The sequence below is a fragment of the Thalassophryne amazonica genome, chromosome 10 (genome assembly GCF_902500255.1).
Source record: "Thalassophryne amazonica chromosome 10, fThaAma1.1, whole genome shotgun sequence".
In the NCBI taxonomy this organism is placed as follows: Eukaryota; Metazoa; Chordata; class Actinopteri; order Batrachoidiformes; family Batrachoididae; genus Thalassophryne; species Thalassophryne amazonica.
In genome coordinates, this window is record NC_047112.1 from 114,885,965 (window position 1) to 114,901,898 (window position 15,934).

General features: G+C 46.7%; 1 protein-coding gene across 1 annotated transcript in view; it reads right to left on the reverse strand.

Annotated features, from left to right (window-relative positions):
• pbx1b (pre-B-cell leukemia homeobox 1b) overlaps positions 1-15,934 on the reverse strand; it is a 390,181-nt gene that overhangs the window by 122,980 nt on the left and 251,267 nt on the right. The gene's annotated exons all lie outside the window — the stretch shown is intronic.

A 15,934-nucleotide genomic window follows, 5' to 3' on the forward strand; every position in this document is an offset into this window, starting at 1 on the left:
ACCAGGTTCGACAGCCGAAGACAGAGGCCACCTGGGGATTCGGGACTTGGCGGCTCCGGTGTTCTTCAGACCGTTGGTGGTGGAAGCCGTGTGGGACGCGGCTTCTCTCTCGTCGGGGGTCTCCTATCTTCGAACCTGCCCACACGTCACCTGTGTAATTGACTGTGCAAATTTCTGTAATGTAGTTGTGTATTACCACAACATTAAATTGTTACTTTTTGGCTTACTCATTGTCCGTTCATTTGCGCCCCTGTTGTGGGTCCGTGCTACGACACCTTCCCAACAGGATTTCTCAGCCAATCGTCATGGATTCCGAGGTGCGTCACCCCGAGCTTGAACGGCCAATGGAAGAAGCCAGGAGCGCAGGCGTCAGCGGGAGGCGTGTGAGTGAGCTGCAGCAAATCTTAACCGACTTCACAGCTTGGCTGGATTTAGTGGCCGAGCAGAATGTTCTCCTTAACCGGAGGGTGGAGGCTCTCACCGCCAGGGTGGAAACGCGCGATCAGGGCGCTGCTGCAGCCACTCCTCTGGCTGGTCCTGGGCCTGTAACAGACGTTCCACTGGTCGTTCAACGACCCCCCCCCCCCCCCCCACCGTCCCCTGAAGCATACATAAGCCCTCCCGGAGCCGTACGGAGGCTGTTTGATGAACGTTCACAGATTTCCTCATGCAGTGTTCGGCAGGTCGTCTTTTCACAGCGTCCTGTCATGTACGAGTCAGACGCCAGCCGGGTGGCGTATGTGTATGAGTCTGCTTCGAGGAGAGGCACGCGCCTGGGCTAACGGCGCTTTGGAGCAGAACGACGGCTCCTAACGTCTTAGACTGAGTTTATACGGAGTTCAAACAAGTTTTTGACCATCCCAACAGAGGCAGACCGCTATCGAGCGTGCTGCTGTCAATGAGACAGTGACGCCGCAGCGCAGCCGAGTATGCAGTCGACTTCCGCATCGCGGCAGCGAGGTCCGGCTGGATAACGTTGCGCTCCGCGCCGCCTTTGTAATTGACTGTCTCTGGTCCTGAAGGAGCACCTGCTGGCTAAGGAGGAACCGCGGGATTTTGACGGGATTGTTGATTTGGTTATACGCTTAGACAACCGTTTGAATGAGCATCGTCGGGAGTCGTCCCCACGCTTCACTGCCAGAGAGCTCCGTGTGGCTACAGCTCCCCCTGCTGAGGAGGCTATGGACACGAGCAGGGCCAAAATAAAAACAGACATCAAACAAAGGAGGCTGGCCCGCGGGGAATGTTTTGTCTGCGGCTCTTGTGAGCATATGCAGAAGGACTGCCCCAAAACGGTCAAACTACAACGCCCGTCCTTAGAAACTGGGCTAAGGGTGGGCCATAACACACACGCGGGGAAACCCTGCAAATCTGCACGAATCCCAGTAACGATCCTTTGTGGGGATTTAATCCTTCATGCCCCAGCAATGGTAGACACGGGGTCGGAAGGGAATCTGCTGGATAGCGGATGGGCAAAAGAAGTAGGCTCCCCCTGGTGGCTCTGCCGGCACCATTTGCAGGTGCGAGCACTAGATGGCACCCTGCGTCCATTAATTACACATAAGACACAGCCAGTGACCTTGGTTGTGTCTGGAAATTACAGGGAGGAGATCGTGTTCCATGTAACACCTTCTACCTCCCGAGTGATTTTGGGATTTCCATGGATGGTGAAGCACAATCCCCGGATAGATTGGCCGTACTTGGGGCTGTGACGCAGTGGAGCGAAACCTGCCACCGGGAGTGTTTAGGATCCTCGGTTCCTCCCGGCACGACGGCTAATGAGGAGGTTAAAGTCCCCCCCAATCTATCGGCGGTGCCAAAGGAGTACCACGATCTTGCTGACGTTTTCAGCAAAGATCTGGTGCTCACACTTCCCCCGCACCGACCGTACGATTGTGCCATCGATTTGGTCCCGGGCGCTGAGTACCCGTCCAGTAGGTTGTACAACCTCTCACGTCCGGAACGCGAATCAATGGAGACCTACATCCGGGACTCTTTAGCTGCCGGGCTGATCCGGAACTCCACCTCCCCGATGGGTGCTGGTTTCTTTTTTGTGGGCAAAAAGGACGGCGGACTCCGTCCATGCATTGATTACAGAGGGCTGAACGAGATCACGGTTCGCAACCGATACCCGTTACCTCTGTTGGATTCAGTGTTCACGCCCCTGCATGGAGCCCAAATTTTCACTAAATTGGATCTTAGAAACGCGTACCACCTGGTTCGGAACCAGAAGGGAGACGAATAGAAGATGGCATTTAACACCCCATTAGGTCACTTTGAGTACCTGGTCATGCCGTTCGGCCTCACTAACGCCCCCGCGACGTTCCAAGCTTGGTAAATGACGTCTTGGGGACTTCCTGCATCGGGTCGTCTTCGTATATCTGGACGATATACTCATCTTTTCGCCGGACCCTGAGACCCATGTCCAGCATGTACGTCAGGTCCTACAGTGGTTGTTGGAGAACCGGCTGTTTTGTGAAGGGTGAGAAGTGCGAGTTCACCGCACTTCTTTGTCCTTCCTGGGGTTCATCATCTCCTCCAACTCCGTCCCCCTGATCCGGCCAAGGTTGCGGCGGTGAGAGATTGGCCCCAACCAACAAGCTGCAGGAAATTGCAGCAGTTCCTCGGCTTTGCAAATTTCTACAGGAGGTTCATTAAAGGTTACAGTAGGTAGTTAGCCCCCTGACTGCCCTGACCTCCACCAAGGTCCCCTTCGCCTGGTCGGATCGGTGCGAAGTTGCGTTCCAGGAGTTGAAACGCCGGTTCTCGACTGCACCAGTTCTGGTGCAGCCTGATCCTGATCGCCAGTACATAGTGGAAGTGGATGCCTCTGACTCAGGGATAGGAGCCGTGCTGTCCCAGAGCGTGGAGGCTGATAAGATTCTCCATCCTTGTGCCTATTTTCCCGCAGGTTGACCCCAGCTGAACGGAACTATGACGTCGGCAATCGGGAGCTCCTCGCGGTGAAGGAGGCTCTTGAAGAGTGGAGACACCTGCTGGAGGGGGCATCATTGCCCTTCACGGTTTTCACGGACCATCGGAACCTGGAGTACATCCGGACCGCCAAGTGGCTGAACCCAGGCAAGCCCGCTGGTCTCTGTTCTTCGGTGCGCTTGACTTCCGGATCACGTACCGCCCCGGGACCAAGAACCAAAAATCAGATGCATTGTCCCGGGTGCCCGAAGAAGCAGCCAAAGCGGGGCTGTCGAACCCCACCGAGACCATCATCCCGAGTTCCACTGTCGTGGCCTCCCTCACCTGGGACTTGGAGAAGACCGTCCGGGAGGCCCTGGCAAGAAGCCCGGACCCTGGGGACCGGCCCCAAGAACAGACTGTACGTCCCACCAGAGGCAAGAGCTGCCGTATTGGACTTCTGTCACGGGTCCAAGCTGTCCTGTCATCCCGGAGTGCGTAGGACCGTGGCAGTAGTCCAGCAGCGCTTCTGGTGAGCGTCCCTGGAAACCGACCTCCGGGACTACGTCCAGGCCTGTACCATCTGCGCCAGGGGCAAGGCAGACCATCGGAGGACTTCGGGACTCCTCCAACCCCCTGCCGGTGCCTCATCGCCCCTGGTCTCACATCGGCCTGGACTCATCACGGGCCCTCCTGCTGTCCCAGGGCAACATCGTAATTCTCACGATAGTGGACCGGTTCTCCAAGGAGGCCCACTTCGTGGCCCTCCCGAAGCTGCTCCCGATGGCCCAGGAGACGCCAGACCTCCTGGTCCACCACGTCATGCGGCTGCTGGGATTACCATCGGACATTGTATCAGATTGTGGTCCCCAGTTCTCTGCGCAGGTGTGGAAGAGTTTCTGTTAAGGAGCTGGGGCCACCGTGAGCACTCGTCCGGGTACCACCCCAGACAAACGGCCAGGCAGAGCGGGCTAACCAGGAGTTGGAAAAGGCCCTTCGCTGCGTAACCTCCGCGCACCCGGCGGCCTGGAGTCACCATCTGGCCTGGATCGAGTATGCCATAACAGCAAGTCTCGTCTGCTACCGGCCTCTCCCCTTTTGAGCATGTTGGGGTACCAGCCCCCATTGTTCCCGCTGGTGGAGGAGAGGTCGGTGTGCCCTCGGTCCAGGCCCACCTCAGGAGGTGCCGGCCGGGTGTGTGGCCGGACCGCCCGCTCTGCCCTGTTAAGGCCCGGACGAGGGCCAGACCATGTGGACCGCGGCGTTCCCCGGCCCCCACATACCAGCCCGGGCAGGAGGTGTGGCTTTCAACAAAGGACATCCCTCTCTGTGTGGACTCCCCTAAGTTGAAGGACAGATACATTGGACCATTAAGATCCACAAAATCATCAACCCGGCCGCAGTGAAGCTCCAACTCCCAGCTCACTGCGGATCCACCCTGTATTCCATGTGTCCGCATCAAGCCACACCACACCTCGCCCCTCTGTGCACCTGGACCTACGCCGCCTCCTGCCCGGCTCATCGACGGGGAGCCTGCTTGGACAGTCCGCAGGCTCCTGGACGTCCGTCGTAAGGGCCGGGGGTTCAAATACTCTGGTGGACTGGGAGGGGTATGGACCTGAAGAACGCTCCTGGGTGAAGAGGAGCTTCATCCTGGACCCGGCCCTCCTGGCCGATTTCTACAAAAGACACCCGGACAAGCCTGGTCGGGCGCCAGGAGGCACCCGTTGAGGGGGGGGGTCCTGTTATGTGGGCCACTGAAGAGGAGGTACTGCTGGCCCACCACCACCAGAGGGCGCCCTGCTTGGAGTGCGGGCTCCAAGCACGAGAGGGCGCCAGACCCAGAAGAAGTGACAGCTGTCACTCATCGCACCAGCTGTCACTCATCTACACCACTTTATAAGCCGGACTGCAACTCCACCTCGCCGAGAAATCGACTACTATTGAAGAGGTAATTTCTCTGCTGACTGACACTTTGTGTGTAATAACCTGAACTTCTGTTGCAGCCGTTTTCCTGGAGTGTTCCTTGTCTGTGGAATTGGCGTTTGGTGTGACAGCGACGGCTTCGCCTCACACCCCAACCCAGATAAGTGGTTAACCAGGAGCTGCACAAGTGTGTGATTAGAGGTGGAGGAGCTCCCTCCTAACTGTGTATGGACTGTGGATTACTGAGTGTGCGGACTCACACTCATTCATCTTATCTCTGCTTTCTGCCAGCAGTACCAGGTCGACAGCCGAAGACAGAGGCCCACCTGGGGTATTCGGGACTTGCGGCTCCGGTGTTCTTCAGACCGGGTGGTGGAAGCCGTGTGGGACGCGGCTTCTCTCTCGTCGGGGGTCTCCTGTCTTCAAGCCTGCCCACACGTCACCTGGTGTTAATTGACTGTGCAAATTTCTGTAAATTTAGTTGTGTATTATCACAACATTAAATTGTTACTTTTTGGCTTATTCATTGTCCGTTCATTTGCACCCCCTGTTGTGGGTCCGTGCTACGACACCTTCCCAACAAATCTAACAAAGTGAACCACCTTTTAATGTTAAAAGGCACTAATTTAACCAATTTAAGGCACTAATTGCATGTTCTCCCCGTGTTCACATGGGTTCCTGCCGGGTGTTCCAGCTTCCTCCCACTTCCAAAGACACGCAGGTTGGTTGAAGTGGTGATGCCAGGTGTGAGTGAGCGTGTGAATGTGTTTGTCTGTCTAAGTGTGTCAGCCCGACTCTAACCCCTTCTAGCTGTGCAGCTGTTCAAGGTCTGTTACCATGTGGCCTGGTAGGAAACACAGACAGGATGGGAAAGAAAAAAATAATACCTTATTGTGTATTCATGTGGAAAGTGTGACCTGACTGACCAGAAATCACACGTGCCATCTGTTGGAAACACTCTTAGTCCATACATGAAGCGAAGTAGCATCACTGATGAGCGAATAGAAAGTACTGACAGTACGGCTTTCAAGAAGAAGAGTGAATAGAAAACAGGTTGGATGGTCTTTAGAAGAATCAATGGAATTGGACTTCAAAAATCCAACTGGCAAGGGCGCAATTTAGAACTAGAAATTGGGGGGATAAAGTTTGAGGCCCGCAGGGCCAAAGCCCATAGGCCAGGGGTCTGGGGGCCGCTTTAGCCAACTGGAATGTGGTAAAATGTATTCATAAATATGAAAGAACAGGCTCTTAATAATTATTAACTATCGCATACTGTATTTTTTTCCTCAGGATTTGTTTTTGCATAAGTTTGAAAAAACAACAGATCATAAGTTTAGGATAAATTACTTATCATGAATTTAATTTTCGAAGTGACACTAATGACAACACTCATACTGAACATAATTTTGCTTGCATAGACTGATTTTGGAGATCAAGCAATAATTGCAGATGGGCTTTCTGAGGTCCCAGATAGCTTTTCTGATTTCCTTTTCTAACTTTCAGAATTTAGTAAATTAGCATATGGTCCACTGATACTTATGTGTAGACACTAGTCCACAGAGGCAACTATTTTGGTTCAGATCTGGGCAAATGCAGTCCCAGAAAATTCAGAATGTGACAAACAAGAAACAGGTGTTGGAAACAAATCAATGCTGCTAAAAATACAAACTTACAGAGCCACTAATGGTGGAGAACAAAAAGCAACGCCGTGATGAAGCCTCGCAGGACATGTTGTGGCATGTCCAGCTCGTCCACAATTTCTCGGATAGTCACACGACTGAAAAGCCACCGAAAGCTGTCTGAATCTTCCGAATGGTGCAAGAGCTGGGCATGTTACAACATGTCCTGTGAGACCAACACGGAGGTGCTTTTGTCCCGCGCCATTAGCGGGTCCGTGGTGAATTCCTCCGCATGTCTTTCCATGACAAAAACTCCTGTAACAGTGGAATGTGCCGAAAAAGTGCTATGTCCACATCTTCTGCCATTTCTCTGGTAGTCAGACGACGTCCCGGATCAACACAGCGTTCACTTTGGAAACGATCTGGTTGTTTCGGCCTGTCGATGGCGCACCCTCCGCCATTGTGCGCCGTCTTTAAACCGGTTGTAACACTCCTTAATCTGTGTGATCCCCATAGAATCGTCCCTGAAAGCCATCTGAATTTTCCGAATGGTGTCCACTCGGCTGTCTCTCAAAGTTTCTGGAAAAATTTGATGCAGCAAAGCTCCAAATCATTCAGACATTTTCCTCACAATGAAAATCCGACGGGGGGGGGGGGGGGGGGGAACCACTGCTCACTAAAAGCGTGCTTACAGGCAAATGACGCAACCCACAGGCGTGAAAAACTCACACATGCGCACGAAGGTTTAAGCTTGGCTGATTGCAAGCGCACATGATTCAAATCCATATAGTTTTTGCAAAAAATAAAAAGGTCGGATAGTTTTCTAACAGACCTCGTAAGCAGGGGATGGAACAGATTTTTTCTAGTTCAACCAAAAATGATCATTTGATTGTTGTTCTGTGGTTAAGTCGGCAGTGGGCGTAGTCACAGAGGGATGGGCGGGGCAGGGTGGGAGTGTGGTGTGTTCTGTGTGTGAGCTGGCATCGGGGCACTCAGCAAAACTAGTTAACAAGATGCCTGGCAGCAGCATTCCCACTCCGTGTGATACCTGTGTGTACTTGAACCCACTGATCCTGAACATTGGGGCACTGTGGAGATTTTGGGGTCACAGCAAAACAACACAACAAAAACAATCTCAATAACTCACCAAAAAATATTATTATTGTTGTTATCTCTTATTTGTAGAATCTGGGCACTGAGTCACAGAGGAGTCAGTCTGATGAAAACACTGTAGAAAAATACTGATTATGTCACAATCCTCTTGTCACTTGTCTTTTTTTTCCAGATAGTGACAAGTCAAGACAAAGACAAAGAAACTGACAATCAGTGAAGACAGACGGAAAAAATTATTTACATGAAAAGACTCTCTCAAGACCACATAAACTCAGAACTCAAATGAAAAAAAATTGAACAAGAACAAAAAAAAAAAGATAATAAATAAATAAATAAATAAATAGCAGCTGTCAACACTTACAACATAAATAAAATTAAATCCTGAATAATGAATGAATTGTTACTGAAATACAAAGGTTTGAGTTGTACTTGAGAAAGCCTGTTTGTTGCACTGTATAAAATTTGTCAGTTGTTCAAGTCTGTACAGTGTTGAAGTTAAACAATAATTCTCAATCCCAACTTTTGTCCTCTGATATATAAATGACTGAGTGGACAAACAGGCAATACACAGACAATATTTTAGTCAGGTTTGTGCACCTCAAAAAACAAACAAACAAAAAAAAAACAACAACAACAACATTCATCTCCACAGTAATTTTCATGTAACTTAAAGTTTTCTGTTTCTTTCTCTTTTTTTTGTTGTACTTTCTTTATGCACTGAAAAAATGATACCTTGGATCAACTTAAAAAATTGATGTAATTTGTTACATCTATTTTTTTAGTTTTTCACAATGTATATTTACAATTTGGTAAAGTGATTCCAGCAAATTTAAACTGGAAACCACAATTTTCTATTAGACCAATGTAAATAAGTACTTTGAATGAAGTGCACTGATGTTTCACTTTTTTTCAGTGTGCACGCTTCCTGTGTTCTGACCACCTATCACGCAGACACAATGTTGGAATGTTATTTTTTATCTGCATGCAGTGTGTGATACCTTGTGCAGGTGATCCAAAGGGGTTACACCTTTCATTACAAATGTTTCTCCTAAACGTGTCTTTATGCATCTCCATATTTGAAAGAAATGGCAGAACTCAGTTGTCTGGCAGTTCACAGTGTGAGTACAGTGGCTGGAGCCTCAGGACATATTTTGAACATGTCCAGAATACAGTCTGTGTCTGTTTTACACCCACATGATATCAACAAAGTCCCTTTTCTTCAGTGACAGTGGAGCAAATGTGACTTAAATGGACCCACAACTACACAGCCTCATGAGAGTATGCAAATTAATGTGTGAAAAAAGCTTAAGCTTAAAAAATGTTCAAATTTCTGATCTCTGTGTGCATATTTGCTCATTTTGTGCATGAATGGGAAGGCTGGGGATCAGCTCATACTGTGTTCACATGCACCAGATGGTAAATTCTGTTTGTTTCAATGAGACCATGATGGAAAATTCCACCACCACCACAATTTATACCACTGAAAGCAACAAATCTCAAACTTTTGCCACATCCCACAGCTCAACAACAAGCTGGATTTATTTTTTATTTATTATTATTGTCATCACCCCTGTGTGTTTGTCTGTTTGTGAACAGCCTGGGGACCACAATTTTTCTTATATCATTATGAAATTTTTACTGAAGATTCATATCCTGATAGAAAAGATGTCATAGGTCAAAGACCAAAGATCAAATTTATTTCTTATTAGACAGCGTTATGTAAGTTGGTATCCTTTATCAACTGACAAAGTTTGATCCAGATAACAGATTTTGTGGCCATTTAAACTTAACATTGAAACCCCATTTCGTGTATATTTTACATTATATCTTAAACAAACGTGTCCCAATCGCTCTCATATTTGAAAGTCCGTGCAGGACTTTGAGCTTGAGCATTTTTCCAAGGTAAAATTTTGTGGAATTGTCAACTAGTGTTGGTAGAGGATTGCACTCTACAAGTGCAGTGCTCTCGTTTATTTTTTTTTTATTTTTTTTTTTACTTTCAAAGGCAGTATAATTGTCATTTTATACATTAATACTGCAGCCGACAACTATTTCATGTGTGTGTGTGTGTGTGTGTGTTGTAATCTGAGATTTCACTTTCTTTTATCACAGCTCCACTGGCTGTTCATGCACATTTGCTGTATTACTTTCTACAATAAATCATAATGCATATAATATATAATAACATCAAACAAAAGCAAAGAGAACAAACTATTGGTTCAAAGATGGATTTATAGACAATTTGACCACAAACATTTTGATGGGCTGATGGTTAGTGCTGTTGTTGTTGTTGTTCTTGTTGTTGTTGTTGATGTTGGGACCTGTTGTTTCTGTCACAGATGTGCATTCATTTTTGTGAATACAAGTTGTCACTGACAGTATTCCATTCTCCTGTGGTTTTATTACTGATGTCGTCAGCAGTTAGCCGATTAAGAAGAACATTGTGTATTTTACACACAGGGTATTTTTATTTCTCCTGTGATTCAAGAACATCAGTGTGCTGCTTTAGATTGGCTCAGTGTAAACAAGCACAGGGGCCATAAAGAGGAGTCTCCTTACAGCAGTATACACACACACACACACACACACACACACACACATATATATATATATATATCAAATCACATTAAATAGAAAGTCAATGAGAAGAGACACACTTCCTTTGAGCCTGTGCGAGAGGAGCTCAGTCCACCTGTTCTGCTTTTGGTGCACCTCTGTACAGAACAGATGCAGCAAAAATAAAGAAATAAATAACAACAACAACAACAAAAATTTGCCAGCTGTGAATCTGGCCTGTTTATTGAGTGTACCTATTTATCCCGTGCTATTCAGACTAATAAATATTACATTTTCACGTCCCCATCTAAAAATTATCTCACCTGTACAGGACTGAACTCTGCTGTGCTCTTTCTCAAAACAAACATCACGTTGTGACGGTGAAATGTGTTCAGGCTTGGAATATGTGCAATGTGAGCTCAGGCCAGGTGTGTGGAGGGTGAGGAATGAGAACAGCTCAGTGTGGGCATAGTACAAGCTAACTGGACCTAGTGTGAGTACACCCTAAGTGGCCAGGCGGCTGTGTGGATCTGAATGTATCTTTATGCAGGCCAGCAGCTCCAGACATGAAGCCTGAGGGACGTGACCCTCCCCCCCCCACAAGTTTCTGTATATTCAGAATCAGCCAACTGGCTCATTACGCAGTTCCTATTCGGGTCGCACAACAGATGCAAATGTAGGTCAAAGAAAAGAACCCCTGCTGTCAATCAAGACAAAAGGGTGGTGTAATGGAGGAGGATGATGAGCAGATTGTGGCTCTGCTCATCACGGCCCGCCCCAAGGACGGGGAGCATCAAATCATACAAGACAGAGGAGCAGTGCAAAGCTTCAATCAGCAATTAATTAGACTGATGGATGTGGGTTACTCGGAGCTAAAGCATTTCTGCAGCAACTCCATGGACTACGCAGCGCCGGCCTGTGCCACCTTGTGTCACCACACCATATATCACCACTGCACCAACAACGACCCATCTATCCCATACTACACATTTTCCATATGGATTCATGAGGTCAAGTTGACGACATGCTGCACATGTTTAGAGTCCAGGATCTGACTTTGCTTTTGCACTTTTGGCCAATTACAGCTTCTGTGTCACTGTGCCAGTCTCTGCAGCACTTCATTTCAGCTCCCAGCAAGTGGAGACGCAGCACTTACTGCCTAAAAGTTGACACTTGTCTGAATAATGTTATGCTAATGCACTCGGCCACCTGTATTTAGCCCTAAGTGCAGGGAGCAATCTGTTGATTGCATGAAAGCAATTTCCTTGGCACAGGAGAGCCAGAGCTGCTGGGAAGACTGAATGGGATGATACAAGAGATCTTCTTTAAGCTGCAGCACAGCAATTTACAGAATACGACAATTTTCTCTGGCTGCTTGCTGATGTAGTGCCATCATGATGTGAGAAACGGCACAGCTCACTTGTACTTATACCAGAACAGCAGGGAGGTAAACAAACATCGGTAAAACCTTCCCTTTTTGGTCTAAATAATCAAGATGCTCTTTCCTGCATTACAAAAAGCAACAAGAAGGACAACTCACACTGTGCTACACTCGCACTTTACATGTTTGACATAAAGTCATGCAAAAACCTTTCAATCATGTTTATTCTGCAATGGCTCCAAACTGAGTGAGTTAAAACAGTTACAACCTTCAGTTCGACCTTTCAAGATCATCAATTGTCAAAGGTCATGTCATTAATCGAAGGTGATATGTAACTTTCAAACTACTGTTTGAAGTCACATACATACGAGAGGATATCTCTCGTATCTCCAGGATATCGTTGTGGATCTGTGCTGGGAACACTGTCGGATTATTCTGAACAGGGACTCAGTTCCAGTTACCTGCTGCTCAGTGATGGGAACAGTCTGGCTTCATACCTAAAAAGACAACCATAGAGTCCATCCGAGCATTGGGAGTAGTCAGGCAGTGCTCTTGCAGCCTATGTTGATTTTAACAAGTGCTTGATTTGCTTGACCAAGCTGCTTTCTGGGACATCCTGAGAAGCTGTTGGACATCATGCCAGACTATACACAGATACTGTGAGTGCTGTGTAGAGTTTAGGCACAAACTCTCATTCTGTCACAGTGACTACTGGCATTCGTTAGGGATGTGTTGGGCTCTTAGACTGTTCAGTGCTTGTATGGACTGACTAGGTGTTGGGTTTGCATAAGAGCTTATGGGGCCATGAGGTCACTAGACAGAGGTGTTTGGCGATGGTGATGTCTTTGAATGAGGATTGTGGTACTGCCTGTCTTCCTATATGATTGTGAGATTTGGACGCTAACCAGTGACCTAAAGGACAACTGAATGTCTTTGAACCAGGTCTCTTCAGAGGATTCCAGGATACTGCTGGAATGGCTTTGTGTCAAAATAATGGTTCTGTAGGGAAACTGGATGAGGAATATCCATTACTGGGGGAGGTGATGGTCTAGTGGTTAAGGTGTTGGGCTTGAGACCAGAAGCTCCTGGGTTCAAATCCCCGCCTGACTGGAAAATCACTAAGGCAGCACCCTGACATCGGGGTGAATGTGAGGCATTATTGTAAAGCGCTTTGAGCGTCTGATGCAGATGGAAAAGCGCTATATAAATGCAGTCCATTTACCATTTACCATTACATTGTGAAGGAAACTGCTATGCGGTGCTTTCTGTGGATATGAGCCACCATGCAGGTGCGTCCTTGCTGACAGCTCCACCGGCTGAAAAAGGCCAAGGAGATGGTCATGTTTCAGCAGACAGGATAGTTACTTTGGAAAGGTGAACACAGTCTGTTTTTTGCTGTGACGTTCAGTGGAGCATGCACAATATATATTGTCGTGTACGCGTTGCCGGTGCAACAATCACACTGGGATTCACGCTGCGCCGACGCAGATCCACAGATTTACATGCGAATTCGATTAGAATAGATTACAGGACAGACAACAACAATATCACAGTACCACAGCACAAGATAGACAGCACAGACATCTACAATAGCACTAATAACAACAATAACAAGCAGCAATACAATGGCAGGCAGACTGCTCAGTGGGGCTTGCTGTTAAGGGCTGCTATAGCTGCTGGGATCAGCCTCCTCCTGAAGCGAGCCCTCCTAAACTTAACGCTTCTATATCTGCGCTAGGGCTGCTCAATTATGGAAAAAATCAGTATCACGATTATTTAGGTAATATTGAAATCACTATTATTCAAACGATTATTTTTTTTAGTTACACAACGCATTTATTCAGCATTTTTCTCACGCTAAAAAAACAAAAACAAAAATTGTTATAGACAATGTGCGCAAAACCTCCAAATTGAAAATGTACTGTACCGTACCTGTATAAAACATAAAATGAATAAAATATTAAAAATATCATATTATATATTATTTTCTGTTTTCCTCTCCCTTCCCTGTTGTCACTGACCAGTTGGTCAGTGTCTTTGGGCATCTCCCTGACTTGTGCTACTAGGACATAGTGCGGCTGCATTGTTTTTGTTTCAATTTATGTTCATTAGTTTGTGTTTTGTCATCATTCCCTTGACCACGTCTCCTTATCTCCTTTTGGAGAAATTTATCCGTTCATTTATTGTTAAAATATTAAATGAAACAGCTTTTTTAAAATAATAAAATAATTGCTGTTGAAAGAACCTTTTATTTAGTTATGCTGAATTCCGGGACCAGATGGTCCTTCTACAGCTTTGAACTCTGGTGCTGTTTCTTTCAACTGGACGTGGTGTTCAGCTCATCAATGGAAGTTTTGGTTGTCTGCATAGCAAATGTTCCTGATTAGCACAAATAAAAATATTTCTTTAACTATAAAGAAACACTAAACAGTTTATATATAAAAAAGGGGAAAAAAACGGGGAAAAAACAATGGAAAAAAAAACGCCTGAAAAAATAGTTATTTAAAGTTAAGCTTTTGTGGTGTCTGAAAAAAGCTGTAGCTTTATTTGGTTTGGAGTTTGGAGATCATTGATAAAATATCGATATCACGATCGAAATTCGGTTAATTGCACAGCCCTAATCTGCGCCCTGAAGGAACTGGGAGTAATGAATTGGTGAAGTGGGTGAGTGGTATCTTATACTATAGATTTTGCTATGTGAACAATGGATCCTGTTGTTCAATTCTGTAAGGTTGGGTGTGCGGAGTCCAATTACTTTGACAGCTGTGTTTGTGATGCGTATGAGTTTGGCCCAGTTTGTGACTGAAAGCATGGTAAGAAACATGAAGAACCAGTACACAATGATGGGTTGAATGATGCTTTGATAAAGTAACAACAGCAGGTGGGGGTGCAACATTTAGTGTTGTGTTTGCGGATGGCTGACAGTCTTTGTTGGCTTCTTTTTTGAATGTCCTTGGTGTGCTGATCAAAGGTGAATTTACTGTCCAGAGTTATTCCTGGACATATTTGAAAGTGTCCACTGCAACTATTTGTGTGTTTGTAGGGAGCTGGGGTGAGGGAGGGCTGATCAGAAATTCCTTTGTTTTATTGACATTTATTTGGAGATGGTTGTCCGTGCACCATTGGTGAAGTGAGTGATTGTGTTATGGTAGTCCAAGGTGGATTGGTTTTCTGAGAGGAGTGCAAGGATGACTGTATTGTCTGAATATTTAAGATATGATATTTGGTGAGATGCTTAGACAGTCATTGGTGTAAAGAATGTACAGGAATGGGCTCAACACACATCCCTGCGGGACCCCAGAGTTAATGTAAGTACAGGGGATGTGGTTGAGCCCACCCTTACTGCTTGTAGTCTGTCTGTGAGGAAGTTATGGGTAAGGTGGATCAGATGGGAGGAATGTTGAGATGGTAAAGCTTCAGGATCAGCAGATGCTTCTGTAGGGAACTGAAGGCGGAACTGAAGTCTACAAATAATGTCCTTGCAAAGTTGCCTGGGGAGTCCACATGCTGAAGGAGGAGGTGCAGCAGGCAGGCCACAGCATCCTCTGTACCTCTTTTTGCCTTATAGGCAAATTGGAGGGGATCCAAGTGTGGGGTGACAAGTGGAAGAATGATGTTCAGCAGCAGTTTCTCCAGGCATTTCATGATTATGGATGTTAAAGCTATGGGGTGGTAATGATTAAGTTCATAGGTCTAGGTTTTTTTTTTGGTACTGGAATTATGGTGGCAGTTTTCCATAGTGTGGGTATTGTGACAGTCCAATAAGATTGACAAAAAAGTGAGTGCAGAATTGGGGAGAGCTCCATGGCACAGGTCTTAAGCACCCTGGCTGGGATGCCATCAGGCCCTGGAGCCTTGCCAGGGTTGCAGTGGCTCAGCTGGTGAATTGGGATATGTTTTTATTGTTTTAGTTAGAATAGTGGAACTTATGCAGAATTTGATGTAGTCTGTAATGACAGAAACCCTGTCATTCAGATCTCCATAAAAAATATCCCAGTCAGTGCAGGCCAGGGAGCCTTGTAGTTGGATACTGGCATCCTCCGACCATTTGGGGGCATTGTGGCATTGTGGTTTGTGGCGTTTTAACTCTTGTTTGAAAATGGAAGTAAACAGATAACGTTATGGTCGGCAAGTCCGAGTGGTGGATATGAACGGGCACTTAAAGCATCGGTGATGTTCCCATAGCACAAATCCAAAATATTCCCCTTCTTGTTGAAATATTCACATATTGTTGAAGTGATGGTAACACAAAGTCCAGTCCACAGCTGTTGAAGTCCCCCAGAATGAGCAGTGGGGCATCGGGATACTTAGCTAATATAGTGTTAGCATCCTTGGCTATTAGCTCCCCTGCCATTCAGTACTGGGGGCTACATAGACACAGCTGACAACAACAGTGGGGAATTCCCGGGGGAGATAGGAAGGACAG